The sequence below is a fragment of the Balaenoptera ricei genome, chromosome 3 (assembly GCF_028023285.1).
Source record: "Balaenoptera ricei isolate mBalRic1 chromosome 3, mBalRic1.hap2, whole genome shotgun sequence".
NCBI lineage: Eukaryota > Metazoa > Chordata > Mammalia > Artiodactyla > Balaenopteridae > Balaenoptera > Balaenoptera ricei.
Genome location: NC_082641.1, coordinates 156,838,994 through 156,866,794, shown reverse-complemented (window position 1 = coordinate 156,866,794; position 27,801 = coordinate 156,838,994). Strand labels below are relative to the sequence as shown.

The following is a 27,801-nucleotide window of genomic DNA, read 5'->3' as shown; positions in this document are numbered from 1 at the left end:
CTCAGCTGTAATTTATTAGTGAACCTGTATCCTCATAGCGACTCCTTGGGAGGTGCAGAAGACAAAGCCAGAAAGCAAACGAAATTCGTTCATTATATATCAAGAAAAGAGCTTTCATTTACGGCTCTTTGTTGGTAGACTTACTGGTACGCGTCTTTGATGCCTGTTTAATTTCACGTAGTACCACGTCTAATCACGCTGTGTAAATAATCTGACAGAATATCCCTTGACTTGGTTTTTCCTTGTGAAGAGCATACAGCACTGCCACCTTGTTGCCAAAGTTTTGTCTGATTTGAAAGTGCTTAAAAATCAAGTGAACGCCTGCTGTGAAAAAGAGCTTACTCTCTCTCCCTCTGTCAGTACTTGCGAAAACAGGAAAACAGCGTAAAAGGAGATAGCACCATGGGACAGAATTCAATAATTAGCATAATCATGATGATCCGTATTGTTCCCCAGGGCACGCCCCTTGGCCAGATCTCCCATTAAGAGGACACCAATGTTGTCCCAGCGAAGAAATCCCCGCACGCATGATGCAGATCAGCGAGTTCCTGCCCGCTGCGCCGGTGCAGTTAATTTTAGCCAGGGTTTGTTCTATGAGTTGTAAACCTGTTTACCCAAGTAGAAGTTAGCAAGCTGAAATGTGACTTCTCCGCCCCATGTGAGAGGCGTCTATTTTAGACTCAGGTTGTTGGTGATCCCCAGAGAGCAGTCTTTGAAGAATTGCAGCCCGGATTTCCTTTGGAAGCACTTGTGAGTACTGGGTGAATCTTTCAGATTTCTCTTTGTTCTTTTCTCCTTAAATCTTCCTAATGTTGCTATCATAGTAATTTTTTATCTCTTGGGAAAACTGGGAGCTCTGGGGTGGGCACTTTAGAGGCTTCTAAGAATGGTGGCGAAAGGGCTTTCCTTAAATGTATCCTAATACAAGAAACCTGCCTTACTCCATTTTCCCAAGAGAAAGTATGTGAGTCTTACTATTTTTATCTTTGCAAAAGCAATCTGTGGATTGTTACATACTTTATCTGCTCAAATATTTGATTAATGGAATGGTGTGTCATTGAGCTTCATTTTCAATGGTAACCTAACTCTTAGAGGGGAAAAAAAAAATGTTGAAAGTGGATTCCTGTTACACTTACTGTGAGCTACAAGTTTATGTGCAGAAATAATGGGAGTGTCAAATGTAATTTTGTAAAATGTGTAGATGGACAGTTTTTGTCAAAGGAGGATTTGGTGCTTAAATCCATATACTCCTAAAGAGAAGCCCTTAAAAAATAAAATGAATTTAGGAGGAAGCTTTTGGAAAGTAATTGAAATTGTCTTCTGGAAGAATTCCCTAATCTTAACTGCTCTTAATGTAACAAGTCGCCAACTTAAATTTGGACTGAAGAAAACTAAAGATTTTAATGTAGAATATTTTCAATTAAGTCTGAATCACCTTGCTTAGTTTGAAGTGTGTTTTAATTCAGAAGACTCGGACTTCATGCCAAACAACTTGCTTATAACACAGAACCTGGCAGGAATTTCTTTATCAATTAATACGTAGATTATCTCCCCCCTGGGAATGTTGATTTTAATGAAACAGTTCTAACAGGGGGTAGCAGCTGCTCCCAGGCGTTAGGGCTCCATCATCTGTGGGCCCGGAGGAAGGGTTGCCCTCAGATGCCATTTTCCATTTGGAAAGCTGTATCTAAAGACTTCCTTGTTACTATGTATTGTCTGATTTTAAATCCGAACAAGCCAAGGTGCCAACAATGAAAGGAAATGTTTCAGTGGTACATTTAGTAGGAAAAGAATGTAAGATGGGGAAAATAGAACTGAGTGTGTTCTTGGGCTGTTTTTAGAAATAAACTTTTTTTTTTTTTAAACTTAAGTCTTTTTATTGAGTAGAAGAGAAATTTGCCATCCGGATTCATTGTAATTATAACAGAAAAGTCTGTAATGTCATCTTCAGCAGTTAAAGGGACTTTGTTCCAGGATGTTCTTCAGAATATATACTTTTATCCAAAGAGAATAACTGTTCTTACTTTTGACTGTTAATAAGGCACCATCAGAGTCTCAGTGGAGTGTTTTTAGAGGTATACTGTGGTTGGGTATTAGATCCTTTTCAAGCTATTACTCATCTGCTCAATTGTCGTTTGGTCCTGCAAAAAAGAAAAGCTGTTTAAGATTTATCCATGTTTTTAATTTAACAGAAAGAAGTTTCCAAAGGTGTTTTTACTACAAGGAAGCATATGTTCTTTTAGGAGGCGTTACTAAAATGCTTGTAGACACTTTCCGAGTGTTTGTTTTTGTGATTTATGCGCTTTGAGAGAGTGACCTAGGCCAGGAGGTGATGTCAGTGTCAGGGTGGGAATTTCTCCTGTTTGCTGGAGCCGCGATTCTCCTCCTGCTGTTCACCCCGGGTGCCTGGTAAAGGGACAGTGGTCTCGGTGCCCTCCTGGGAAGAGGCTCTTTTGACTACTTGTGATCTTGGCCGTGACCAATCACAATGAGCTCAACCTAGAGTCACCAACAGGGGATCCAGATGCTGAGAAACGTGGGCAGCTTTGTGGCCTGTGGAAGGAGCCCGGGACCCGTGGTTTCGGCCGCGTGCCGGGCACGCCTGAGCCTCCCGTAGCCCTCCTGCACTTAACTTGGGGCAGGTGTGTCCTCCAGCGCTGTTGAAGCTGCTCTCCCTGGCAGCCTGCCCTCCTGTCCTAGTCCTCTCCCTCCTAAAATAGTTACAGCCCCAGAGGCTCTGACAGAGTGACTCCTGATGGCGGTAGATTTCTTTTACTGTGACGTCATTCCTAGACAAGAGCCGTCTGCTCTGAAGCTTGGCGGGGTCTTCAGGGAAGTGGAGAGGAACCTTTTCTCTGGCTCCCCTTCATCCACATGCGGTTTTTAATAGGCAACTGTGCGGCCAGACTTACATTATCTAACAGGTTGCCTTTTGGTTGGGAGCCTAATGCATGTGCTCAGTGATCACACTTCTAGAATGTTCTCTTTCAGAAGGAACTCTTGCAGGAATAGGATTTGACACATTGAGTTCCGGATGAAAGGAGCAGTGAGCAGAGGGGTGTCTTCAGCGCTGCCTGTCTTGGGCACAAGTGTATGGTAATAGGATCTGGTCCTTGGCAGGAATGCCGATTGCTTCTGGAAATGCTGGGACGGCTGTTACTATTTAGCATGTATTAAGCACCCCCAGAGCCATACAATGCACAAAGAAAGCATAGTTCCTACTCTCAAAGAGCCCACGTGCTCAAATTAGGCGGGACAGAGCCTGGGCCGCGACTTGCACACTGAGTAAACCTGCAGAGCAAGGAATAGAAGGAAGGAAAGGAAGACAAATGGGGAGGGTCGGGGGTCACCCGTGGGCTGCTTTCTGTCCATCTGGGCTTCCGCCTTGTAGGATTCGGGCAGCCGGCAGTGCCACGGGGCCCTGCTTCCCTGTCTCTTCCAGCAGCTGGGGAAGTGATGGAGGTAAGAGGGGGATGGCCCCCAGGCCCCGATCCACAGCCCCAGGTCTCTGGGACGATTCCCCACACAGGGAAGGAGATCAGGAGTTTCATCTGCACCTGGAAAGGGACGGTTTATTAGCCTATAAAGGAGGAAACTTGATACCGCATAAAAGTAAGGAGCATCTTTCTCCACAGAGTGATGTCTGGATAGAAACCTGAATTTGGGTTCCCGATTTTCTCTCCCTCTTAAACTGATACACGATTGAACAAGTTACTTCATCCCCAATCTGGTTGGGGATGTCGAGTCAACAGTTGTATTAGTTAGAGAAGTGCTCTGAGCTTCTCTGAAGAAAGGCGTTTCGAAGGTCAGCTCAGCATTACTGCAGCCCGGAACGGTGTCAGAAGGACAGGAATCAGAGGCAGCTAACAAGGCAAGCTCGGGTATTGGAGAGTAATAAACGGAGGATGTGGTATGAATCTGTGAGTCATTTTCCCTTTATAGTCAACCTCATCCCATCTCTGACTAAGGTTCTGGGTCTAGTTCACGGCTCCACAACTAAAAGGGACTTGGAGAGATCCCAACAGAGAACCTCAAAAATGATTAAAGGGTTGAAAAATGATGCCTATAGTAAGATGTTAGGGAATGTCTATTATTTAGGCTGAAGGGAAAAAAATGACCAGGGGACGCTTGAATTGTTATTCCAGTATCTGTGTGCCTCTGGACCAGGGGATGATGGCCAACTAGTATCCAGTTCTACTGAGGATGTAAGGGTTCGGTCCAGTAAGGGTTAGGTTAGAACCGTGGTCCTCAATGTGTGGTCCTAGTACCCTCAGCATCAGTACCACCTGGGAGCTTGTGAGAAATGCACATTCTCAGGCCCCACCCAAGACCTGTGGATTCAGAAACTGTGCAGGTGGGACCCAGCAATCGTGTTTTAGCTCACCCCCCAAGTGATTCGGATGAAGCTGGAGGAACACTAGATGAGGTACAAAGAAGAGTATTACAAAATGGGGAATTGGGGTACTGGAAAATATAAACGTTTTTCCTGAAGTCATCTAAAAATGGGTTTATATTTGTTTGCAGTGTCTTCAATATTCTGTCTGAAGTCAGGAGTTAAGTGACCTGTCACAGCCCCCTCTAGCCCTAACTTTGCTCTGGATTTCCTCTGTCACTGAGAGAAGACTAATAATTACCCAGGAGAATTTTGCAATTACTTTTCCGAACTCAGTAGTTAAGACAGTGCCCATTTCAGATGGGGAGCAGATGAGATATTGTGATAGAAGTCATATCGTGTTATATCTCCTGCTTTTGCTCTATCACAGTGTCATTAAATAGACTGTCTGCTCCCCGTGTGACTTCTCAGCAGCCACCTGAGGGCAGGTTTGGGCAGCTGGGAAAATAGGGAGCCCCTTGATGTTGGCCCGTGACCCCTCTGTGCCGCAGGCTGCTGTGACAGTCCCCATTTCAGGGGGGCTCTTCCCCATTTCAGAAGAAGCGTGGGGACAGGGGCAGTGTGATGCCACCCCATCTTCCCAACTCTGTCCCTTCCACCTGCAGGATGCCATCCCTCGTGCCTGCACGGGGAGTTCCACCTGCCACCTGGAAGCTGGGGACAGGGGGACCTAAATATATTGTGGTAGTGGGTCTTCCTTAGAGCCGGAGGATAGGGACCTGTTTATCCTGTTGTTTTGTCTCCGCAGCAAACAACCAACGGGACACCTAGTGGGCACTTAACACAAATACCTAGTGAATTATTCCGTTGCACCGTCCAAGGCCACAGGTGCTCCGCCCTTGCCCGTGTAAGTAATGATCTCGAATCGGACAGCTGGCAGTTCTGACCCTCCCCAGTCCAGGTACTTACTCCTGAGTACCTCTCCTCCCCCCGCAGCCCCCCATTTTGCACATAATAAAAATGCATCTTAATTTAGTTGTCTTTGCCCTTTTGTGTATTTTTCCTTTGTACTTTTGCTTGAAGGAGTTGTCTGGGGTTGAAAACAAACTACGGAGAGTGTGTGTGTTACACTTTGTATAGCGTTTAGGACAATCAGAGCTTCCTGTGATCAGAGTGAAGAAAGGGTTCTCTGAGGACATGTTTTGCCAGTGCTGCCTAGAAAGTGTCGCACCAGGATCGCACTGTTGTCCCCAGAGAGGCCACGTCCCGCCTTGGCCCGGCTCTGAGGCCCTCAGAGCTCAGCGCTGGGAACGGGGATAGTGGCCTCCTTAGCTTTTATAGCTGTTCTTTATCACACATTTGCAGAGTATTCAACATTCCTTCAAGTGAGGGCAGTCTGGCATAGACTCGTTTGCCTTGTCATGGGAGACAGAGGGTGAAGGGGGCAGGTGAGTATTCCAAGGCTGTCACTGAGTCTTCAGACCTCGTTATGTTGGAAAAAACTGACTTCTCAGACATGAGGCTGCGTGTACTGTCACGTTCTGCATCTGTGTCCACGCACAGAGTATGTGAGACCTGGTCCCTGTGGTGGTTGCACACAGAGAAGACAGGTTTGTCTTAGTGATTCAGAGAGCAGAGACGACTGACTTCTAGCGCCCTGGATCAGTCTCTGAATAGAAAATACTATCTTTAAAACCCCTGAACTCTCAATAACTATATATCCAGTAGAGGAAATCCAAATGGCTGCTTGATTTGGTTCTTCATGGTAGCAGGCAAAAGGCTATTTTCATTTCTGTACAAAGAGAAATGACAAAATCGTCTTCTTCGGTATTTCGCCCTGGCAAAAGTAATTTTGTTTCTAAAATCAGTCATATCTAGTCCACAGATGTGTCATTAAAAATGAGAGTGGTGGGACTTCCCTGGTGGTCCAGTGGTTTAAGAGTCTGCCTGCCAATGCAGGGGACACGGGTTCGAGCGATGGTCCGGGAAGATCCCACATGCCGCGGAGCAACTAAGCCCGTGCGCCACAACTACTGAGCCTGCATGCCACAACTACTGAACCCACGTGCCACAACTACTGAAGCCCGTGCACCTAGAGCCTGTGCTCAGCAACAAGGGAAGCCACCGCAATGAGAAGCCCGTGCACCGCAACGAAGAGTAGCCCCCGCTCGCCACAACTAGAGAAAGCCCGTGCGCAGTAACAAAGACCCAGCGCAGCCAAAGATTAATTAATTAATTAATTTTAAAAAGTTTTTTAAAAATGAGAATGGTTAAATGGTTTGGGATTAACTTTGTCTCATGGTAGTTGTTGAGTCAAAAATTTTAATGTGTTTGAAAGGAGAGGAAAAAAAACCTCCTTAGCTGGTTATTAGACTACACAAGAATGACTCACCTAATAATTCAATAAAAGATCCCCAGAGACAACCAAGTAAGGTATAGGTTAAATAATTTATGGTGTTGCCATATAATGCAACACACTGCAGCCATTTCAAATGATGATGTTGGATGTACATGGAGTAAAACTAGCAGGTTACAGAAAACGTGTATCACCTCATTTTTTGAATGGAAGGCATTTTTAAATGGGCTAATGGCTTTAATTCCTGTTTTAAAAGGAAGGCATTTATATGTACATAAAAAAAGAATGCAGTGCACCAAATATAAACAATAGTTATCTGTAGGAAATGAGCTCATGCATGATTTTCCCCTGGCTTTTTGGTTACCTGTATTTTAGACTTTTTTTCTTCAACGAGCATATATTACTTATGTAATAATGAAAAACTTTCTTTTCAAAAAGGAACTATTGTCATTAATTTCCTTTTAATAAATTTATTTATTTATTTATTTTTGGCTGCGTTGGGTCTCTGTTGCTGTGCGCGGGCTTTCTCCAGTTGCAGCGAGCGGGGGCTACTCTTCGTTGCGGTGCACGGGCTTCTTATTGCGGTGGCTTCTCGTTGCGGAGCACGGGCTCTAGGCACACGGGCTTCAGTAGTTGTGGCACGTGGGCTCAGTACTTGTGGCTTGCGGGCTCTAGAGCACGGGCTCAGTAGTTGTGGCGCACGGGCTTAGGTGCTCCGCGGCATGTGGGATCTTCCCGGACCAGGGATCGAACCCGTGTCCCCTGCATTGGCAGGAGGATTCTTAACCACTGCGCCACCAGGGAAGCCCTGTAACTCATTTTAATTTTGACTTCTATATTTTATTTAATTCACCAGTGGCCTCCCAGTGGCTTACATAATTAACGCCTACCCCTGTGGATAAAACTAGAGCACCAAAATGTACACAAAAACAATGGTCATTTTGCAGTGGTGGGCTAGGAGCATTGTTCCTTGCCTTACTTTCTCCTTTTCCATATTTACCAAAAATTTTATATGCACGCGTATTATTTTTACAATGGAAAACTGTAAGGCAGAGACTTGAGATCTTGTTTCTTGGGAAGAGGCCCACATAGGCTGATGTGTAGCAATTACCAGTGAAGGTTGATCCTGTTAATTCTGCAGTGTGAAGGGCATTCAACAGGGGTCTGCCGTCACTACTGGGTGCTCTGGAGGTTCCGTGAACTCTCACGTGAATGTCAAATTGGCCAGGGTCTCAGGTTCAGTGTTTTGTGGAGAGCGAAGACAGGGAGCTGGGGAATCCAGCATATTTTAAAGAGTCATTAAAATGGTATGCCTAGTGTTACGATTACCCACTTAAGTTTTGTCAGGGGCCATCCTTCTGGATCGTATATCCAGAGTAGTGGGTGGTGGAACCATGTGCTGGGGGCCTCGGGTAGTGTTTCCACAGTACTTAGCTCTGTGGTATCTGCGTGTATCTCAGCAGCGTTTACTGAGGTGAGTGATGGCCCTGTAGGAGAGCACCGGCTGTCTCAGTTACTTCTGCCACACGCTGCCAGGATGTCCTTGTGGCCTTAATCAGAAGGCTGTTTTGGGGAGCTGCTTTGGTACGGGTGGCCGTTGATTTAAGAAAGTCTTGAGCAGAAGCAGGAGACCTCCCTTTCTCCCCGCTTTGTATGGTGAGTCGAGAGGGTAAGTCCTTTTGATGGTTATGTAAAGGGTCTCTCATTTCGTCTGTTCCTAAGCCTCGGCCCAAATGAGTGGATCCATCCCCAGGTTCACTTGAAGACGGAGGTCTGGACTGAGATTCAGTTGAATCCACTTTCAACAGGACTGATACCTTAAGCTTAATTTAAAGCCAAAGAGCCTTGAGAAACCAGAAGGAATCTAGGATCCTGTACAACCATGTTTCGACCTAGTCTTTGGTTCAGAACCTTTGTTACTCATCAGGAGTGTTTCCTGGAATCCTGAGAACTGAGAAAGCTGGTTTTTCAAGTTTCCTTCCTACTGTTTTCATCCTTACAAGGAGCGTTCTTCTCCTCATCCTCTCTTTCCTTTCTTCATCATCTTTGTCTCTTTCTCCTGCACTTATACAGTAGGAATAATCTTGTAATCCTTCTCCACACTCTTGCCTCCCCGAGGAAGTAAAGACACATCCCCCATGGGTTTATCTTCATTTTCTCTGGGCAGGGGAGGGGAAAAGAGCAGTGGGTGAACCGTTTAACCCAGATAGTCAGATATTCAGTGGATGGAACCCTGTTCCCAGTGAGGACTGTGGAGGCCACTTCCGCACATCCTTGCCACCAAGCGGTTCCAACTTCAGTGAGACACAGAGCTATCCGCACACAGTGAGAGCACAGATGTGTATCAGGATGAATAAGCAGGTGGTCACAGTTTGAATGATAGAAGGCTTTGCCAGTTGAGTGGCACGAAGGAAGAAAGAGAGCATCTTTTTAAAAGGGATAAAGCAGGGACTTCCCTGGAGGCGCAGTGGTTAAAAATCCATCTGCCAATGCAGGGAACACAGGTTCGAGCCCTGGTCTGGGAAGATCCCACATGCTGCGGAGCAGCTAAGCCTGTGCACCACAACTACTGAAGCCCGTGTGCCTAGAGCCCGTGCTCTGCAACAAGAGAAGCCACCGCAATAAGAAGCCCGCGCACCGCAACGAAGAGTAGCCCCTGCTCGCCACAGCTAGAGAAAGCCCGCGCGTAGCAACGAAGATCCAACACAGCCAAAAATAAATAAATAAATTTATTAAAAAAAAAAAAAAGGGATAAAGCAGATAAAAGTATTTCGTGAAACTATAAGCTACCTTAGAAAAGGCAGGAAACTGGTGGCTGTCGAGGGAAAGGGTGGCTTTTGTAAGAGCAAGAGGAGAATGAATCTTGGCTTAAAAATTTGGACTGAGTTTATTTCCTTCCTTTTTGTTTTTTTGTTTGTTCATTCCCTTTTTGTTTTGTTTTTGCCTTTACTCTGAAGATTAAAAGCAAAAATGAGAGGGTACAGATGTACTCAATGTAGCGAGGTGATTGGGAGTTATAAATGAGCTCATCTACTATCATAAAGGTTTAAAAAAAAAAAAAAACAGAGGGATTGCTTTCAACTTGACCTGAAATTAAAGTGGCGGCTGGAGCGGGAAGAGAGACTCGCTGAGTTGTTCCGTCACTCTGTGCCCCAGCCTGCTGTGCAGACTTGAGGATCCCTGGGGACCCGGCAGGCAGTGCGTCCAGCCTCACGCCTCGACTGTCAGGCCTGATTCTTGCCATCTCTACTTTTGTTTCCATTCGTTTGATTTTTCCTTGATCTTTAAGTCATAGTGTCTTCAGGCTCTGTGGCCTTGTCAGTAACAAGGAAATCCAGAATTTTTACTTGAAGAAAAATGACGACGCCTAATCCAGAAGAGACTTCTTTGGTCAGGTATAAAAACTTGACCTTATCATACTAACTATTAAGCATTAGAAGGATATGGTTTTTTAAGTTTAGTTTGTATTGTGTTCTGAGAAGAAATGACCCCCAGTAGGCAGTAGTATAATAAGAAAGATTTTGTTTTCTGTCCCCTTATTAAATATTAAGTACTGAACTTTTAAGAACCCAAGTGATCAAATTGGATCCAGCTGTGTAAGAGCAGTACAGGTGTAGAGGTATCTTTTCTTAAGAGGCAAATCCAGTCACTTAAAAATTTACGTACAGTAAAATTCACTTTTTCTGGTGTACAGTGGTATGAGGTTTTACACATCCTCAGGTTTTTATGGCCACCAGCACAGCCAGGATACATAATAATTCCAACTCTTGTGCAGCTCCTTTATATTCAGACCTTCCCTCCACCCCTTGCTCTCTGAACTGTGAAAGTAGTCTCTAAGCCCCAAACGTCATGGTAGAGGGTGAAAATCTAACTAGCTAAGGGGACTTAAGCACAACCTTTGACCAGTAAATGTCTTATGCTGTCCCAAGGGTGATCCCTAGCAAGCCAGACTGAAGTATATAAAAGGGAGAACTATCTGAGCAGGGACATCAACAGCTGTACCCTGTAGGGAAAGTAGACTTCCACAGAATTAGTCCAGCCAAGTAAACAAACAACCAAATAACAACAACAAACCTCTGGTGGGGAGGGAGTAACCAGTAACCAGAGTTGCTACAATATATTATCTAAAATGTCCATTTTTCAACAGAAAATTATGGGACATGTTAGAGAAACTGGGCAGTAGAGACTGCTTTTGGAGGGGCCCAGTTACTGAACTTAGCAGACAAAGACTTCAAAGAAGCTATTATTTTATTTTCTTAGTTCAAAAACTAAAATAAACCATTCTTAAAGAATTAAAGGAAGGTGTGGGAGCAGTGACTCATTGCATAGATAGAGAGTATTCTTAAAGAGATAGAAATGATAAAAAAAAAAGAACCAAATGTAGATATGACACCAAAAGCAAAAGCAGCAAAAGTAAGGACAGATAAATTGGACTACATCAAAATTAAAAGCTTCTGCACATCGAAAGACGCAATCAATAGAGTGAAAAGCCAACCTACAGAATGGGAGAAAGCATTTGTAAATCATGTATCTGATAAAGGGTTATTATCCAAAATATAAATGTGTAAAAAACTCCTACAACAACAGCAAAAAACAGCTTGGTTCAGAAATGGGCAAAGGGTTTAAATAGACATTTCTCCAAAGAAGATTTACAAATGGCCAGCAAGCACATGAAAAGATGCTCACCATCACTAATCATTAGAGAAATGAAAATCAAAATCACAGTGAGACATATCACCTCACACCCATTAGGATGGCTACTATTAAAAAACAAAATACCCATCAAGCCTCTTAGATAGCCTCAACCACCAGAGGGCAGACAGCAGAAGCAAGAAAAACTACAATCCTGCAGCCTGTGGAACAAAAACCACATTTACAGAAAGATAGACAAGACAAAAAGGCAGAGGGCTATATACCAGATGAAGGAACAAGAAAAAACCCCAGAAACACAACTAAATGAAGTGGAGATAGGCAACCTTCCAGAAAAAGAATTCAGAATAATGATAGTGAAGATGATCCAGGACCTCGGAATAAGAATGGAGGCAAAGATTGAGAAGATGCAAGAAATGATTAACAAAGACCTAGAAGAATTAAAGAACGAACAAACAGAGATGACCAATACAATAACTGAAATGAAAACTACACTAGAAGGAATCAATAGCAGAATAACTGAGGCAGAAGAACGGATAAGTGACCTGGAAGACAGAATGGTGGAATTCACTGCTGCGGAACAGACTAAAGAAAAAAGAATGAAAAGAAATGAAGACAGCCTAAAAGACCTCTGGGACAGCATTAAACGCAACAACATTCGCATTATAGGGGTCTCAGAAGGAGAAGAGAGAGAGAAAGGACCAGAGAAAATATTTGAACAGATTATAGTCGAAAACTTCCCTAACATGGGAAAGGAAATAGCCACCCAAGTCCAGGAAGCGCAGAGAGTCCCATACAGAATAAACCCAAGGAGAAACACGCCGAGACACATAGTAATCAAAGTGGCAAAAATTAAAGACAAAGAAAAATTATTGAAAGCAGCAAGGGAAAAACGACAAATAACATACAAGGGAACTCCCATAAGGTTAACAGCTGATTTCTCAGCAGAAACTCTGCAAGCCAGAAGGGAGTGGCATGATATACTTAAAGTGATGAAAGGGAAGAACCTACAACCAAGATTACTCTACCCGGCAAGGATCTCATTTAGATTTGATGGAGAAATCAAAAGCTTTACAGACAAGCAAAAGCTAAGAGAATTCAGCACCACCAAACCAGCTCTACAACAAATGCTAAAGGAACTTCTCTAAGTGGGAAACACAAGAGAAGAAAAGGACCTACAAAAACAAACCCAAAACAATTAAGAAAATGGTCATAGGAACATACATATCAATAATTACCTTAAACGTGAAAGGATTAAATGCTCCAACAAAGAGACACAGGCTTGCTGAATGGATACAAAAACAAGACCCATATATATGCTGTCTACAAGAGACCCACTTCAGACCTAGGAACACATACAGACTGAAAGTGAGGGGATGGAAAAAGATATTCCATGCAAATGGAAATCAAAAGAAAGCTGGAGTAGCTATACTCATATCAGACACAATAGACTTTAAAATAAAGAATGTTACAAGAGACAAGGAAGGACACTACATAATGATCAAGGGATCAATCCAAGAAGATATAACAATTATAAATATATATGCACCCAACATAGGAGCACCTCAATACATAAGGCAACTGCTAACAGCTATAAAAGAGGAAATTGACAGTAACACAATAATACTGGGGGACTTTAACACCTCACTTACGCCAATGGACAGATCATCCAAAATGAAAATAAATAAGGAAACAGAAGCTTTAAATGACACAATAGGCCAGATAGATTTAATTGATATTTATAGGACATTCCATCCAAAAACAGCAGATTACACTTTCTTCTCAAGTGTGCACGGAACATTCTCCAGGATAGATCACATCTTGGGTCACAAATCAAGCCTCAGTAAATTTAAGAAAATTGAAATCATATCAAGCATCTTTTCTGACCACAACGCTATGAGATTAGAAATCAATTACAGGGAAAAAAATGTAAAAAACACAAACACATGGACGCTAAACAATACGTTACTAAATAACCAAGAGATCACTGAAGAAATCAAAGAGGAAATCAAAAAATACCTAGAGAGGAATGACAATCAAAACACGACGGCCCAAAACCTATGGGATGCAGCAAAAGCAGTTCTAAGAGGGACGTTTATAGCTCTACGAGCCTACCTAAAGAAACAAGAAAAATCTCAAGCAAACAATCTAACCTTACACCTAAAGGAACTAGAGAAGAAGAACAAACAAAACCCAAAGTTAGCAGAAGGAAAGAAATCATAAAGATCAGAGCAGAAATAAATGAAAAAGAAACAAAGGAAACAAGAGCAAAGATCAATAAAACTAAAAGCTGGTTCTTTGAGAAGATAAACAAAATTGATAAGCCATTAGCCAGACTCATCAAGAAAAAGAGGGAGAGGACTCAAATCAATAAAATTAGAAATGAAAAAGGAGAAGTTACAACAGACACCGCAGAAATACAAAGCATCCTAAGAGACTACTACAAGCAACTCTATGCCAATAAAATGGACAACCTGGAAGAAACGGACAAATTCTTAGAGAAGGTATAACCTTCCAAGACTGAACCAGGAAGAAATAGAAAATATGAACAGACCAATCACAAGTAATGAAATTGAAACTGTGATTAAAAATCTTCCAACAAACAAAAGTCCAGGACCAGATGGCTTCACAGGTGAATTCTATCAAACATTTAGAGAAGCGCTAACACCCATCCTTCTCAAACTCTTCAAAAAAATTGCAGAGGAAGGAACACTCCCAAACTCATTCTATGAGGCCACCATCACCCTGATACCAAAACCAGAGAAAGATACTATAAAAAGAGAAAATTACAGACCAATATCACTCATGAATACAGATGCAAACATCCTCAACAAAATACTAGCAAACAGAATCCAACAACACATTAAAACGATCATACACCACGATCAAGTAGGATTTATCCCAGGGATGCAAGGATTCTTCAATATATGCAAATCAGTCAATGTGATACACCATATTAACAAATTGAAGAATAAAAACCATATGATCATCTCAATAGATGCAGAAAATTCAATTCTTCCAATTCTCCCAAAATTCAACACCCATTTATGATAAAAACTCTCCAGAAAGTGGGCATAGAGGGAACCTACCTCAACATAATAAAGGCCATATACGACAAACCCACAGCAAACATCATTCTCAACAGTGAAAAACTGGAAGCATTTCCTCTAAGATCGGGAATGAGACAAGGATGTCCACTCTCACCACTATTATTCAACATAGTTTTGGAAGTCCTAGCCACGGCAATCAGAAAAGAAAAAGAAATAAAAGGAATACAAATTGGAAAAGTAGAAGTAAAACTGTCACTGTTTGCAGATGACATGATACTATACACAGAGAATCCTAAAAATGCCACCAGAAAACTACTAGAGCTAATCAATGAATTTGGTAAAGTTGCAGGATACAAAATTAATGCACAGAAATCTCTTGCATTCCTGTACACTAATGATGAAAAATCTGAAAGAGAAATTATGGAAACACTCCCATTTACTAATGCAACAAAAAGAATAAAATACCTAGGAATAAACCTACCTAGGGAGACAAAAGACCTGTATGCAGAAAACTATAAGACACTGATGAAAGAAATTAAAGATGATACCAACAGATGGAGAGATATACCATGTTCTTGGATTGGAAGAATCAACATTGTGAAAATGAGTATACTACCCAAAGCAATCTACAGATTCAATGCAATCCCTATCAAATTACCAATGGCATTTTTTACAGAACTAGAACAAATCATCTTAAAATCTGTATGGAGACACAAAAGACCCCGAATAGCCACAGCAGTCTTGAGGGAAAAAAACGGAGCTGGAGGAATCAGACTCCCTGACTTCAGACTATACTACAAAGCTACAGTAATCAAGACAATATAGTACTGGCACAAAAACAGAAACATAGATCAATGGAACAAGATAGAAAGCCCAGAGATAAACCCATGCACCTATGGTCAACTAATCTATGACAAAGGAGGCAAAGATATACAATGGAGAAAAGACAGTCTCTTCAATAAGTGGTGCTGGGAAAACTGGACAGCTACATGGAAAAGAATGAAATTAGAATACTCCCTAACACCATACACAAAAATAAACTCAAAATGGCTTCGAGACCTAAATGTAAGACTGGACACTATAAAACTCTTAGAGGAAAACATAAGAAGAACACTCTTTGACATAAATCACAGCAAGATCTTTTTTGATCCACCTCCTAGAGAAATGGAAATAAAAACAAAAATAAACAAATGGGACCTAATGAAACTTCAAAGCTTTTGCACAGCAAAGGAAACCATAAACAAGACCAAAAGACAACCCTCAGAATGGGAGAATATATTTGCAAACAAATCAACGGACAAAGGATTAATCTCCAAAATATATAAACAGCTCATTCAGCTCAATATTAAAGAAACAAACAACCCAATCCAAAAATGGGCAGAAGACCTAAATAGACATTTTTCCAAAGAAGATATATAGATGGCCAAGAAGCACATGAAAACATGCTCAACATCACTAATTATTAGAGAAATGCAAATCAAAACTACAATGAGGTTTCACCTCACAGCAGTTAGAATGGGCATCCTCAGAAAATCACCAAACAACAAATGCTGGAGAAGGTGTGGAGAAAAGGGAACCCTCTTGCACTGTTGGTGGGAATGTAAATTGATACAGCCACTATGGAGAACAATATGGAGGTTCCTTCAAAAACTAAAAATAGAATTACCATATGACCCAGCAATCCCACTACTGGGCATATACCCAGAGAAAACCGTAATTCAAAAAGACACATGCACCCGAATGTTCATTGCAGCACTATTTACAATAGCCAGGTCATGGAAGCAACCTAAATGCCCATCGACAGACGAATGGATAAACAAGTTGTGGTACATATATACAATGGAATATTACTCAGCCATAAAAAGGAACAAAATTGAGTCATTTGTTGAGATATGGATGGATCTAGAGACTGTCATACAGAGTGAAGTAAGTCAGAAAGAGAAAAACAAATATCGTATATTAATGCATGTATGTGAAACCTAGAAAAATGATACAGATGAACCGGTTTGCAGGGCAGAAGTTGAGACACAGATGTAGAGAACAAACGTGTGGACACCAAGGGGGGAAAACTGCGGTGGGGTGGGGATGGTGGTGTGCTGAATTGGGTGATTGGGATTGACATGTACACAGTGATGTGTATAAAATTGGTGACTGATTAAAAAAAAAAAAGAAGAAGAAGAAATTCAGTTTGGAAAATAACATAATTTGTATATGTTTGTTTGCCCTGTAAGGTGGCAATCTGAGTTTTCATTCATGGTTTTGGCAGCAAAAATTAGTAATATCAACTGAAAAAAGTGCCCAATATAAAAGTTGAGAATTATGTTTTATTTGGCGGACTTTCTGAGGACTCAAGCTTGGGAGGCTGTCTCTCAGGTAGCTCTGAGGGACTGCTCCAAAGAGGTAAGGGAGAAGCCAGGATATACAGGAGTTTTGAGATAAAAACCAGGTAGTGGAACATCAAAAGATTACTGTTAATTAAAGAAAACCAGATATCTCAAGTTAATGAATTTAGCGCTTTTCTACACGTGGGAAGATGCGAGAATCTGGGCTCACTGAAAACATTCCTTTGATATGCACCTTAACTATCTAGGGCCAGTATCCTTTTTTCCACCCTGAATCCCCTCAGGGTGCACAGTTGGGGATGGCTTGATGGCTGATGACTTGATGGCTGCACATCCTTTGTTTATTGATATGGCAGGCAGCATTTTTCATCCATAGTAACAAGCCATGTATCTATTGGGTTAGTCAAAAAGTTCGTTTGGGTTTTTCCACCTTATGGAAAAACCCAAACAAACATTCTGGCCAACCTAATATTTAGAAAAAATGGATTACATAAATTCATCATCATATGTACCTTTTAAAAATAAAGGGTGGCATGCATTGATACGTAAAAATCTGGAGTATTTATCAATAGAACAATTAAGCAAAGTGTATTGATAAAGATACTGAGAAATAAAATATTGCCTGCCATATCAGTAAGTAAAGGATGTCACAATCATCAGCAATTGCAGTATCGCAACAGAGAGCTGGTGAGCCCGGAGGAAACTCAGGATGTGAAAACACAGGATACTGGCCCCAAACAGCTGAGGTGCATATCAAAGGAATGATTTCAAGTTGTTTGGCATAATGTGTCCAGCACTGTAGCTTGCTGGTCGCTAAGAGAAGCTGGGTCTTGGTGTTGAGATAGAGATCTCTGGGAGATTTTCACCGTTTGGTATTACGTGGAGCTGGGAGGTCTCTTGTGGACCAGTGTCCTGAAGTTGGCTGTCCCACCTCAGAGGCACAGCTCTGATGCCTGGCTGGAGCATCAAGAGCCTTTCATCCACATGACTCAGAATAAAAGGGAGAAAAAATAGAAAGAAAGAAAGAGGATAAAATAAAGTAAGATAAAATAAAATAAAGTTATTAAAATAAAAAATAATTATTAAGAAAAAAATTTTTTAAGTAAGAAACAAAACAAAACAAAACAAAAAACGGACGGACAGAACCCTAGGACAAATGGTGAAAGCAAAGATATACAGACAAAATCTCACACAGAAGCATACACGTACACACTCACAAAAAGAGGAAAAGGGGAAAAAATAATATATCTTGCTCCCAAAGTCCACCTCCGCAATTTGGGATGATTTGTTGCCTATTCAGGTATTCCACAGATGCAGGGTACATCAAGTTGATTGTGAAACTTTAATCTGCTGCTTCTGAGGCTACTGGGAGAAATTTCCCTTTCTCTTCTTTGCTCGCACAGCTCCCGGGGTTCAGCTTTGGATGTGGCCCCACCTCTGCGTGTAGGTCGCCTGAGGGCGTCCGTTCTTCACTCACACAGGACAGGGTTAAAGGAGCCGCTGTTTTGGGGGCTCTATGCCAAACAACTAGCAAGACAGGAACATAGCCCCATCCATTAGCAGAGAGGCTGCCTAAAATCATAATAAGGCCACAGACACCCCAAAACACACCACCAGACGTGGACCTGCCCACCAGAAAGACAAGACCCAGCCCCATCCACCAGAACACAGGCACTAGTCCCCTCCACCAGGAAGCCTACACAACCCACTGAACCAACCTTAGCCACTAGGGACAGACACCAAAAACAACAGGAACTACGAACCTGCAGCCTGCAAAAAGGAGACCCCAAACACAGTAAGATAAGCAAAATGAGAAGACAGAAAAACACACAGAAGATGAAGGAGCAAGGTAAAAACACAACAGACCTAACAAATGAAGAGGAAATAGGCAGTCTACCTGAAAAAGAATTCAGAATAATGATAGTAAAGATGATCCAAAATCTTGGAAATAGAATAGACAAAATGCAAGAAACATTTAACAAGGACCTAGAAGAACTAAAGAGGAATCAAACAACGATGAACAACACAATAAATGAAATTTAAAATACTCTACAAGGGATCAATAGCAGAATAACTGAGGCAGAAGAATGGATAAGTGACCTGGAAGATAAAATAGTGGAAATAACTACTGCAGAGCAGAATAAAGAAAAAAGAATGAAAAGAACTGAGGACAGTCTCAGAGACCTCTGGGACAACATTAAACGCACCAACATTCGAATTATAGGGGTCCCAGAAGAAGAAGAGAAAAAGAAAGGGACTGAGAAAATATTTGAAGAGATTATAGTTGAAAACTTCCCTAATATGGGAAAGGAAATAGTTCATCAAGTCCAGGAAGCACAGAGAGTCCCATACAGGATAAATCCAAGGAGAAACATGCCAAGACACATATTAATCAAACTATCAAAAATTAAATATAAAGAAAACATATTAAAAGCAGCAAGGGAAAAACAACAAATAACACACCAGGGAATCTCCATAAGGTTAACAGCTGCTCTTTCAGCAGAAACTCTGCAAGCCAGAAGGGAGTGGCAGGACATATTTAAAGTGATGAAGGAGAAAAACCTACAACCAAGATTACTCTACCCAGCAAGGATCTCATTCAGATTTGATGGAGAAATTAAAACCCTTATAGACAAGCAAAAGCTGAGAGAGTTCAGCACCACCAAACCAGCTTTACAACAAATGCTAAAAGAACTTCTCTAGGCAAGAAACACAAGAGAAGGAAAACACCTACAATAACAAACCCAAAACATTTAAGAAAATGGGAATAGGAACATACATATCGATAATTACCTTAAATGTAAATGGATTAAATGCTCCCACCAAAAGACACAGACTGGCTGAATGGATACAGAAACAACACCCATATATATGCTGTCTACAAGAGACCCACTTCAGACCTAGGGACACATACAGACTGCAAGTGAGGGGATGGAAAAAGATATTCCATGCAAGTGGAAATCAAAAGAAAGTTGGAGTAGCAATTCTCATATCAGACAAAATAGACTTTAAAATAAAGACTGTTACAGGAGACAAACAAGGACACTACATAATGATCAAGGGATTGATCCGAGAAGAAAATTTAACAATTGTTAATATTTATGCACCCAACATAGGAGCACCTCAATACATAAGGCAAATACTAACAGCCATAAAAGGGGCAATTGACAGTAACACAATCATAGTAGGGGACCTTAACACCCCACTTTCACCAATGGACAGATCATCCAAAATGAAAATAAATAAGGGAACTCAAGCTTTAAATGATACATTAAACAAGATGAACTTAATTGATATTTATAGGACATTCCACCCAAAAACAACAGAATACACATTTTTCTCAAGTGCTCATGGAACATTCTCCAGGATAGATCTTATCTTGGGTCACAAATCAAGCCTTGGTAAATTTAAGAATATTGAAATCATATTCAAGTATATTTTCCGACCACAGCGCTATGAGACTAGATATCAATTACAGGAAAAGATCGGTAAAAAATACAAACACATGGAGGCTAAACAATACACTACTTAATAACGAAGCGATCACAGAAGAAACCAAAGGGGAAATCAAAAAATACCTAGAAACAAATGACAATGGAGACACGACGTCCCAAAACCTATGGGATGCAGCAAAAGCAGTTCTAAGAGGGAAGTTTATAGCAATACAATCCTACCTTAAGAAACAAGAAATATCTCAAATAAACAACCTAACCTTGCACCTAAAGCAATTAGAGAAAGAAGAACAAAAAAATCCCAAAGTTAGTAGAAGGAAAGAAATCATAAAGATCAGATCAGAAATAAATGAAAAAGAAATGAAGGAAACGATAGCAAAGATCAATAAAACTAAAAGCTGGTTCTTTGAGAAGATAAACAAAATTGATAAACCATTAGCCAGACTCATCAAGAAAAAAAGGGAGAAGACTCAAATCAATAGAATTAGAAATGAAAAAGGAGAAGTAACAATTGACACTGCAGAAATACAAACGATCATGAGAGTTTACCACAAGCAACTCTATGCCAATAAAATGGACAACCTGGAAGAAATGGACAAATTCTTAGAAATGCACAACCTGCCGAGACTGAACCAGGAAGAAATACAAAATATGAACAGACCAATCACAAGCACTGAAATTGAAACTGATTAAAAATCTTCCAACAAACAAAAGCCCAGGACCAGATGGCTTCACAGGTGAATTCTAACAAACATTTAGAGAAGAGCTAACACCTATCCTTCTCAAACTCTTCCAAAATATTGCAGAGGAAGGAACACTCCCCAACTCATTCTACGAGGCCACCATCACCCTGATACCAAAACCAGACAAAGATGTCACAAAGAAAGAAAACTACAGACCAATAGCACTGATGAACATAGATGCAAAAATCCTCAACAAAATACTAGCAAACAGAATCCAACAGCACATTAAAAGGATCATACACCATGATCAAGTGGGGTTTATTCCAGGAATGCAAGGATTCTTCAATACATGCAAATCAATCAACGTGATACACCATATTAACAAACTGAAGGAGAAAAACCATATGATCATCTCAATTGATGCAGAGAAAGCTTTCGACAAAATTCAACACCATTTATCATAAAAGCCCTGCAGAAAGTAGGCATAGAGGGAACTTTCCTCAACATAATAAAGGCCCTATATGACAAACCTACAGCCAACATCGTCCTCAATGGTGAAAAACTGAAACCATTTCCATTAAGATCATGAACAAGACAAGGTTGCCCACTCACACCACCATTATTCAATATACTTTTGGAAGTTTTAGCCACAGCAATCAGAGAAGAAAAAGAAATAAAAGGAATCCAAATCAGAAAAGAAGAAGGAAAGCTGTCATTGTTTGTAGATGACATGATACTATACATAGCGAATCCTAAAGATGCTACCAGAAAACTACTAGAGCTAATCAATGAATTTGGTAAAGTAGCAGGATACAAAATTAATGCAGAGAAATCTCTTGCATTCCTGTACACTAATGATGAAAAATCTGAAAGTGAAATTAAGAAAACAATCCCATTTACCATTGCAACAAAAAGAATAAAATATCTAGGAATAAACCTACCTAAGGAGACAGAAGACCTGTAAGCAGAAAATTATAAGACACTGATGAAAGAAATTAAAGATGATACAAATAGATGGAGAGATATACCATGTTCTTGGATTGGAAGAATCAACATTGTGAAAATGACTCTACTACCCAAAGCAATCTACAGATTCAAGGCAGTCCCTATCAAATTACCAACGGCATTTCTTACAGAACTAGAACAAAAAATCTTAAAATTTGTATGGAGACACAAAAGACCCCAAATAGCCAAAGCAGTCATGAGGGGAAAAAACAGAGCAGGAGGAATCAGACTCTCTGACTTCAGACTATACTACAAAGCTACAGTAATCAAGACAGTATGGTACTGGCACAAAAACAGAAATATAGATCAATGGAACAGGAAAGAAAGCCCAGAGATAAACCCACGCACATATGGTCACCTTATCTTTGATAAAGGCGGCAAGCATATACGGTGGAGAAAAGACAGCCTCTTCAATAAGTGGTGCTGGGAAAACTGGACAGGTACATGTAAAAGTATGAAATTAGAACACTCCCTAACACCATACACAAAAATAAACTCAAAATGGATTAAAGACCTAAATGTAAGGCCAGACACTATCAAACTCTTAGAGGAAAACAGAGGCAGAACACTCTATGACATAAATCACAGCAACATCCTTTTTGACCCAGCTCCTAGAGAAATGGAAATAAAAACAAAAATAAACAAATGGGACCTAATGAAACTTAAAAGCTTTTGCACAGCAAAGGAAACCATAAACAAGACAAAAAGACAACCCTCAGAATGGGAGAAAATATTTGCAAATGAAGCAACTGACAAAGGATTAATCTGCAAGATTTACAAGCAGCTCATGCAGCTCAATAACAAAAAAACAAACAACCCAATCCAAAAATGGGCAGAAGACCTAAATAGACATTTCTCCAAAGAAGATATACAGATTGCCGACAAACACATGAAAGAATGCTCAACATCATTAATCATTAGAGAAATGCAACTCAAAACTACAATGAGATATCATCTCACACCAGTCAGAATGGCCATCATCAAAAAATCTAGAAACAATAAATGCTGGAGAGGGTGTGGAGAGAAGGGAACACTCTTGCACTGTTGGTGGGAATGTATATTGATACAGCCACTATGGAGAACAGTACGGAGGTTCCTTAAAAAACTAAAAATAGAAATACCATATGACCCAGCAATCCCACTACTGGGCATACACCTTGAGAAAACCATAATTCAAAAAGAGTCATGTACCAAAATGTTCACTGCAGCTCTATTTACAATAGACAGGACATGGAAGCAATCTAAGTGTCCATCATCGGATGAATGGATAAAGATGTGGCACATATATACAATGGAATATTACTCAGCCATAAAAAGAAACGAATTGGAGTTATTTGTAGTGAGGTGGATGGAGTTAGAGTCTGTCATACAGAGTGAAGTAAGTCAGAAAGAGAAAAACAAAAACAGTATGCTAACATGTATATATGGAATCTAAGGAAAAAAAAAAAGGTCATGAAGAACCTAGTGGCAAGACGGGAATAAAGACACAGACCTACTAGAGAATGGACTTGAGGATATGGGGAGGGGGAAGGGTAAGATGTGACAAAGTGAGAGAGTGGCATGGACATATATACACTACCAACCGTAAAGTAGATAGCCAGTGGGAAGCAACCGCATAGCACAGGGAGATCAGCTCTGTGCTTTGTGACCACCTAGAGGGGTGGGATAGGGAGGGTGGGAGGGAGGGAGATGCAAGAGGGAAGAGATATGGGAACATATGTATATGTATAACTGATTCACTTTGTTATAAAGCAGAAACTAACACACCATTGTAAAGCAATTATACTCCAATAAATATGTTAAAAAATTAAAAATTAAAAAACTACAATGAGATATCATCTCACACCAGTCAGAATGGCTATCATCAAAAAATCTAGAAACAGTAAATGCTGGAGAGGGTGTGGAGAGAAGGGGACACTCTTGCACTGTTGGTGGGAATGTAAATTGATACAGCCACTATGGAGAACAGTATGGAGGTTCCTTAAAAAACTAAAAATAGAACTACCATACAACCCAGCAATCCCACTACTGGGCATATACTCTGAGAAAACCATAATTCAAAAAGTGTCATGTACCAAAATGTTCATTGCAGCTCTATTTACAATAGCCAGGACATGGAAGAAATCTAAGTGTCCATCATCGGATGAATGGATAAAGAAGATGTGGCACATATATACAATGGAATATTACTCAGCCATAAAAAGAAACAAAATGGAGGTATTTGTAGTGAGGTGGATGGAGTTAGAGTCTGTCATACAGAGTGAAGTAAGTCAGAAAGAGAAAAACAAATACAGTATGCTAACACATATATATGGAATCTAAGGGAAAAAAAAAAAAAGAGGTCATGAAGAACCTAGTGGCAAGACGGGAATAAAGACACAGACCTACTAGAGAATGGACTTGAGGATATGGGGAGGGGGAAGGGTAAGCTGTGATAAAGTGAGAGAGTGGCATGGACACATATACACTACCAAGCGTAAAATAGATAGCTAGTGGGAAGCAACTGCATAGCACAGGGAGATCAGCTCGGTGCTTTGTGACCACCTAGAGGGGTGGGATAGGGAGGGTGGGAGGGAGGGAGATGCAAGAGGGAAGAGATATGGGAACCTATGTATGTGTATAACTGATTCACTTTGTTATAAAGCAGAAACTAACACACCATTGTAAAGCAATTATACTCCAATAAAGATGTTAAAAAAAAAAAAAAAGGAATGATTTCAGTGAGCCCAGACTCTCGCATCTTCCCATATATAGAAAAGCGCTAAATTCCTTAACTTGAGATACAGTAAGTCCCTGCAAACGACCCTTCAAGTTTCAAACTTTCAAAGATGCAAATGAGCGTTCCATCAACATTAGGTGTGAGTGAAACTGCAGCTTGCTCTCCACCTCCTATTGCTGACGATCCTTCAGCTCTACCATCTCCCACCTCCTCTCCCTCCTCCAGTCAGTAACTCTTTTTGCCTGTTCACTCGATGCCAGCCCCTGTATGCCAGCTGTTGTACTGTACTACTGTTCTTTTCAAGGTACTGTACTGTAAGATTAAAAATGTTTTATTTATTGTTTTTTTATGTATTATTTGTGTGAAAAGTATTATAAACCTATTACAGTACAGTACTATTATAGCCGATTGTGTTAGTTGGATACCTAGACTAACTTTGTTGGACTTACAAACAAGTTGGACTGATAAACGTGCTCTCAGAATCAGAACTCATTCTTATGTACGGGACTTACTGTACCTAGTTTTCTTTTATTAACAGTAATCTTTTGTTCCTACTACCTGCCCCTTGTTGCAAAACTCCTATATATCCTAGCTCCCCGCCTCGCCTCCTCAGAGCAGTTTTCTCAGGGTTACTTGAAATGCTGCCTCCCGGACTTGAAGTCCTCAGTATGTCCACTGAAGAAAACACAACTCTCAATTTTCAGGCTGTGAATATTTTTTTTCAGTTGACAATACCTTACCCCTTCTATAACTGTTATGGTAACCTACTGTGTTAGGTGGGTCCCTACCCTAGGTTTGATTGACAACACATTACTGCCAAGAACGTATGAAAGAGTTTATTACTTCCATAATGGAAGTGTCTGGGGAGGGCAGGGAAGGCCTCTTAAGTAGGTGGGAAGTGCCTTGACAGAACAAGGAAAGGAGCCTGGCCTGAGTTTTTTGTTTTTTGTTTTTTAAATTTTTATTGGAATATAGTTGATTTACAATGTGTGTTAGTTTCTGCTGTACAGCAAAGTGAATCAATTATACATAAATATATATCCACTCTTTTTTAGATTCTTTTCCCATATAGGTCATTACAGAGTCCTGAGTAGGGTTCCCTGTGCTATATAGTAGGTCCCTATTAGTTATCTATTTTATTTAATTTAAAAAAATTTTTTGGCCGCACCACACAGCACATGGGATCTTAGTTCCCAGACCAGGGATTGAACCTGTGCCTCCTGCATTGGAAGTGGAGAGTCTTCACCACTGGACCACCAGGGAAGTCCCCCTATTTTATATATGTTAGTGTGTATGTGTCAATCCCAATCTCCCAATTTAACCTTCCCCACCCCCCTTTCCCCCCAGTAACTGTGTTTGTTTTTCACATCTGTGACTCTATTTCTATTTTATAAATAAGTTCATTTGTGCCATTTTTTTAGATTCCACATATAAGCGATATAATATATTTGTCTTTCTCTGTCTGACTTACTTCACTCAGTATGAGAATCTCTAGGTCCATCCATGTTGCTGCAAATTTTGGCCTGAGGTTTTTTGTTTGTTTGTTTGTTTGTTTTAATTGAGATTAGGAGGTGGGCTAGTGTGAGATTTTGCACACAAAGGCAGGGGCTACCAAGGATTTAATCTCTTACCAGCACCAAAGAAGTAAGCACCCAGGGCTTCTTGTCATCTTGTACAGATGTGGGGCACCAGGAGAAGGAAGGATGAGGCTTTAAAAGTTGTCAGCAGTCAAACATTAAAAAATGGAGTCAGACTTCTAGATTCTCATCTGGCATGTAAAGAGCTTAGAAGGGGACATTCCTATAATCCTCACCAGAAAAAAGCAAACAAACTTAAAATTAACGACTCGGATCTATCAAACCATTAATCACAGGGCCGACTGCTGTCTCCAAAATTGGAGAGACAGTAAAATAGAAATTTTGAAATATGCCCACAATATTCTGCTCTTAACAATGCCTGTCCTCAAAAGATTCTGTTTTACCAGTGCCTAACTGACATGGTGGGAGGGTGAACTAGGAGATAGATGGGCCCCTGGGCCAGACAGCTGGTGTTTGTCAAGTGGAGCAAAACTGAAGTTTTGTCCTCAGCCAGACAAGAATGATGCCCGTTTCCCTTCCTCCACTGATATGGAGGGAATGAACTGGCAGTGGGGAATTTGTTGCAGCAAAAATAGAAATGGAGTTTTTCCTCTCCTGAGAACAAGGAAAGTAAAGGGAACAGTGATCAGCCTAGAGAAGAAACCAACAGGCCTGAAAGAGTTAATCACTCCTAGCTATATTTTAACTGTTACTAATCTGTAGTGTCTGTAACTAGATTCATCCTTCACAAAGCTAACCTATCACTACCTGACACTATGTGAATTACATCCTGCACCTATCACCCCCTAACTCTGTGTGATGTAAATTGCATCCTGCACCTGGTGTTTAAGCTCCCTGCACTCCCTTGTAACAAGTCACCCCTTGTCGCTTTTTGCATTTCAGAAAGAAGGTCACAGGCCAATAAGCCAGAGACAAACAGGCCCAGTTACCGGGTCGGGCCGCCTGACGCCAGATGTGACTGTTTTGAAATAATGCAAGAAGAAGAAAAATGCAAGACCTTCATGACTTCGATCCTTATCATACACCCCCGGACTTCGAGCCCCACCTATAAGATCTCCTCTGATTCCTCGGGAAGTGAGGGCACAGTTCTTGAGGCGCTAGCCTGCTGTGTTTTCCCCTTTGCCTGGCAAAGAATTAAAAGCTATCTTTCTTTTCCTCCAAAAACTCTGTCTCCATATTCTTGTTCAGCATCAGTGCACAGAGAGCCAAGGTTTTTTTGGCAACAGGGGAAATTGCTAACTTGAGTCTCCTCTAGCCTTTCTGCTTGACCTAAGTTGAGGGAGAGAGGGACCTCAGAAAGAGTTGTGAGGTTGAGAGTTTTGTTTTGTTTTGTTTAAACCCCAACAGCAAACACGTGGTGTGTTTTCCGAAACCACTTCACCAGCTCTCCAATTCCAACTGGGTGTCTTACAACTCAATTCTACCACTAACCAAAATTAACACCAGATTCCACAGTTGAAGGGCCCAGTCCTGTTGTTGGGGGAACCTCTGACCATAACTGCCCACCCTGGCCAGACACGATAGTAACCACTTGCAATGAGTTATCTTACAACAGGAGGTTCTGGTAAGGAATGCAGAACTAACAAGCTACCACCAACCGCAAGAATTTGGGA

At 41.0% G+C, this 27,801-nt stretch overlaps 1 long non-coding RNA gene across 2 annotated transcripts; it reads left to right on the top strand.

Moving 5' to 3' along the window:
• Positions 1–484: 484 nt before the first annotated feature.
• On the top strand, positions 485–27,352 carry LOC132362778 (uncharacterized). 2 transcript variants are annotated; one of them, XR_009502493.1, is made up of 3 exons: positions 485–750; positions 5,142–5,240; positions 27,071–27,352. It is a non-coding gene; the product is annotated as an uncharacterized LOC132362778 (long non-coding RNA). The 2 variants fall into 2 exon arrangements; XR_009502492.1 differs by lacking the exon at positions 5,142–5,240.
• Positions 27,353–27,801: the final 449 nt, after the last annotated feature.